This window comes from Vigna unguiculata, chromosome 10 (genome assembly GCF_037176805.1).
Source record: "Vigna unguiculata cultivar grain cowpea cultivar isolate G323 ecotype 2 chromosome 10, ASM3717680v1, whole genome shotgun sequence".
Taxonomy (NCBI): domain Eukaryota; kingdom Viridiplantae; phylum Streptophyta; class Magnoliopsida; order Fabales; family Fabaceae; genus Vigna; species Vigna unguiculata.
Window position 1 is genome coordinate 4,262,176 of NC_140801.1, and position 5,433 is coordinate 4,267,608.

The window sequence follows — 5,433 nt, forward strand, 5'->3', positions numbered from 1 at the left end:
TAATGGAGAGTTCTCTTACAAAGGTAGTGGTCATGCGTTATTATTAATTATTATATACACATGTTAATATTAAAAATAATAATTCTATATATTATTATTTTTAACTATATTTTAATTATTATATATATATATATATATATATATAAAGTGAAGTAGTTATATATATATATATATATATATATATATATATATATATATATATATATATATATATATATATATATATAATCAAGAGGATTGTTATGAGAAAAAAAATTGTAAATCCATCTTGGTTATTGTTTGAATTATTCAATTAGAACTCAAAACTTTGTTAAATCCTCGTCAACAGTAGGAGTTACTTAGACTATTAGTCCTAAGGTGCGTTCATTTAGTCCTAAGGTGCGTTCATTTCTGTTAATTTTCTGTTTGAAGTGATTAGAAAAGATGGATTTAGATGATTTCACTACGCCAAAATTGTTAATATTAGGGATGTCAACGAGGCGGGTAAGGTACCAGCAGTAGCTCCTTCGTAGCCTACTTGCTAGATAAATATCCACCACATACCCGTACCTATATCCGTGCAGGTATCCGTTATGCGGGTACCTGCATATTTTTTATACATATGTTGGATCCGCTTACTAAAGGGTTGACACGTCAACGAGTACTTGAGTCATCGAGGGGAATGAGAGAAAAGCCCATAAATTAGTTGCAACAATGGACACCCATCTCCACATGAATAGCGATCCCATGGAATGGAGTTCAATGGGTAACAATGACGTTGTTGTTGGCTAAAGTACACAAATTGGTTTGATTAAATGTTATATGTCTCATTCCTATGGCGAGATGTACTATAAATTATGACAATAATAAGGTTGATGTATATGTATTATTATGCTTATTTTGTAAAATACGTCTTAAAAAACCCAATGACAATTTTGTATGGATGTGAGTAACAAACAACCCTTTGAGGGTTTACCTAGTGAGTGTGATGGTGGGGCTATAATTGTGAGACATGGGTAAAGTCTCTAAATGACACTCATGAAACATGATACATGCACAAGGCGGTAACATGCAACCACTTATTATAATCTATAATAAACACCAATATTGTATGTGTTATTTACTAAAACTCGGTTATAGAGGATGTGGCTCAAAACAATTAGGTCTCTGCATTTGCTCGGATGGAAGTTCATAAGCACTAGGTGTAAGGCTCAAAGTCAGAAGGTTCCTTATACTGAAATACAATATTTTTTTAAAAGATAATATTTTTTAAAATTATGTGGGGAATTGTTAGAAATATTAATATAATTTAAAAAAATTAAAAAAAAAAATATTGTTGTTACTGATGTTTTAATACAATGTTAATTCCAGAGTTAAATTCTACTTATGTATAATTTTTTTTTCATTGATTAGAAATTACTTTGGTTTAAACCAGTTTGATGGCTATTTACTTTTGTTTCTCCCTTTTTCACCTATAAATACCACCTAGTTGAATGAGGAAAGACACAAAAAACACTAGAGTTCTCCCTCTCAAAAGTGTTCTTCCTTTCTACTCTATATTATCTCTTAAACACAGTGGTGTTCATAAGGTTCAGAGATCCTTTGCTGCATTCAATCGATCCAACGAATTGTTGTATCTTGGAGGAGAAGCGCATAATATTGAGTATTGCCCTATGCAGTGGGGGCACTTTCTCTCTAAGGATAGCGCTCTGAATGCCTCAACCCAAGCTTTCTCTATCATTTTCTCATTTACATATTTACATTATCTTATATTTTTATTGTTTGTTATAAGAACAATTTGACTTGATCATTTCTTTTATCCATATCTCTATCTTGTTTTTGGTTTATCATTATTTTATTTTCAATGTTATTCTAACACAACCATGACACCATAATTTTGTTTAATAATGGATGTAACGTCCCATTTAATCAATAAACATAATTAAAGGAAGCGTCACACACAGATAGTATAGCAGCGTAGTCCTGGAGTTTAAAACATAACTCTTTACAAATATCCAAGGCACACCACGATGCCAAAACTAAGCCAGCTACAACATTCAACAATAATCAAAAAGGGATTTAAAAGACAAACTATTACATGGGCCATAGCCCAGAAAGAAAGCCCAAAAAAAAGATTTAGATCCAGTCCAAGCAGACTATGCAGCGAAACCTCCATCACCCTGATGATTACGGGGAGTGCTCACCTCTGCTCACATCAACAAGTTGATGATCGTTGCAAAAGAAAATACCACACCACAGAACATACAACAACAAACAGTAGGGTGAGCTAGAGCCCAAAATGGTTTCATCAAGCAGTCATATACACTTTTGCAGTCAAATATACATACAACACCCAAGCATGTTATGACTTTCCAATCAATACACTAAGACTCGACTCGACTCATCCGGATATGTATAATTAGGTCAGATTCAGCGGATGCTTGCACTTGTGGTGGATATCTCTGCTCACCCCCGAGCTAAGTGTTACAAGTGTTACAATATATCCAAACCCCCACACACAAGGTTAGCCCTTAATGAGTTTCAGGCCTCTTTTCTACTCTCACCACAAGAGTCAGTCCGCTCTAAGTGAGACTAATTGACTCCTTAGAGTGTTAGGATGCAACCTTACCTTGAATCCTTATCCAATTATGTAGATGGGGCACCACCATGAATTCCCACTAACAGGGTCAACGAATTACGTCCCGACCACTGAAGCACAAGCCTAAAATCTCACCTAGTGATTTCAAGGAATTACGCACTGACCACAGACCAAACATATACAGACAACAAAGCAATATTTATCATGTGTGTATATATATATATATATATTACATCAACCTTTATTACCAATCCCTTTCATGTTCCAGATCAAACCCATACCAACTCATCATACTCCATCCATGAATATAGAATTTCAACTCATCTCATTACCATGCCTTTTTCATAACCAACCATTCCATGTTCATTACACGCCAAAAATTATTCAGGTTCATCATTCACAACTCATATACCCTCCCACTCATGCATATTCATTCCCTTCATGCCATTATATAATAAACCAATCAAATACAAGCCAAACATCCAAGAATAGGGAAAACACCAAATCAGAACTTACTCTCGCCCAGCTCCTCGCTCAGGCTGAAGGGTCTCGCTCAGGCGAGAGGGACTCTCGCTCAGGCGAGCTCCCTTCACCCAGGTGAGAGCTCGACATACAGGTATAGTGACTTCTGCGCATTCTCGCTTAGGCGATACCCTCCTCACCTAAGCGAGACTCTCGCTCACTCAAAAACAGAGCTAGTCGCCTGAGCGACCATTCGCGTGAAAGAACCTGGGCGAGCCTTTATTAATCTCGCCTAGGCGAGGTAGGCTCGCTTGGGCGAGAAAAATAGTGCTCACCATTGTTCTCTTGAGTAACAGCTACCCACACACATCCAAACAGTTCAAACAGACATTTTCAACCGATCATATTCTCATATAGGCCATTCAATCATCAAATACTCATCAAATAAAAAGATTCTACCAAAAATACAATAAGGTCTAGCTTCCCTTACCTGGAATGAGCTAGTTTAAGGCCTTGACACCGAACAGCGGAACACCACGACTCTAGGAGAAGGTTACAGAACTGTAAAAGTGAAGCGGAACAGTTTTAAACGGGTTTATTAGTACAAACCCTCGCTGGAACTACGAAGAGTAAGTCGAAGGAAAGAGAGCATGAGCTGAGATCGACTTACATGGACAGAAGAGAGTTGTATGCACTTGGGGACGAACGGGATCTAAAACCCTAGCAGAGGAAGACGGCAGCAGCTCAAGGGTGTGAGAGTTCTGTTTTTACGAAAGTGAGCATAGCGGTTAGAGTTAGGGCACATAGGTCTGATTTTGCCTCTTTGGGCCAGCCTTTAGGCCCAATAGATTAAGGGTAGCTCTTAAAATATTAGAGTAGGAAAATTGGGCCTTACAATGGAGATTGGCATGGCATAATATCAAATTTAGCATCAGGAGACAACGTGAAGATTTTTTATTAGTTTAACATTTAATTAATGAAAATGTAACACTTTAAAAATGTTACTAAATCTTCTTAGTAACATATTTTTTATAAAAAAAAAAAATAACATTATAAAAATGTTACTACTGTAATATTTTTTTAAAATAGAGACATTTTCAAATTGTTACTAAACAATTTTAGTGATTTTTTTATAAAGGCAACATTATAAAAATATTACTAATAACTATTTTGTAACATTTCAACAAATGTAACCGAAAACACATAATTAGTATTAAAATATTGCACACCAACATTTACATTGCATGTTTCTTTATGTAATGTTGTCATAAAAAAAGAAAGCCATAAAATCAACTATTTTATTTTAATAACACAACAGAAAAATCAACTATAGCTATGTAATATTTAAGATGACAACCTAGTTGGTTATGGCTTCAAAAGTGCCACATGCATGGGTATGAAGGGAATCCATGAAGTTGACACAAGAGTCTTAAGAGAGGAAGTTTTTGACCAAAAATAAAATTTAAAATAGGCTGATAATATCAATGTAATAGAGAAATCAAGAAAAAAAATGATCAGAGTTCCTATGGGACACATAACTTTTGATTCCTCTAGTTTTCTTTCCTATAAGATTAGAGAAACAAAGAAAAACTTAGATAGAATTCTGCGTAAGAAAAATAAAAACAAAGTAAAGCCAATTCAAATAAAGACAAATAAATATCACCAAACATATTTTTTTAGTCAAATCTTCCGGTTGAGAACCACCACAACCGGTCCCCACACCCCTTCCATAAACCTGAAAAGAGTACCATCAGATCAGTACCCTAAGAGGCTCCATTTAAAGACCCTTCCTTTGTCCTTAAGTATCCTTACTTCATAAACACATAAATATATACACAGAACCAATCATTAAAGATGTAACGTTTTCAGAGAAAAAATATATATCTTCATGAAAAATTACCCAAAGGTAATGAATATGTCAAGTGTTAAAATGCATTAATTGGATGAGAGTGAAGATTGCCATAGGAATGAAATGTAGAAATGGAATGCAGAAATTGAGAATTGGAATCCATCTATGACAGCAGCTAATCAACACATGGTAGCAAAAGAATACTCAATCAAATTCTCACCAGGTGGATTCAACGCAAAGATTATATCAGTGGAATGCAGAATGCAATGTAGATGTAGAACACTAAGCCTTTTCTTCCACTCCTCAGGTGGAGGCAAGTCCCCGGTAAAGGGAGTTGCTAGCTCACCCCTTCAAGCTTCTCGAGTCTTGGAAAATAACGTGGGGGTATTGGTCGAGGAAGAAGAGTATCGTGGTGCCAGAGAGTAGGATTGGAAGGAGTGTGGCAAATGTTTGAGTCCTGAGTTCTAGAGAGAAATTCGTGAGTATTTGTCCTTTAACAAAATGTAGTTCAATTAGTGTTCAAATATATTCTTTGTCGATTAAC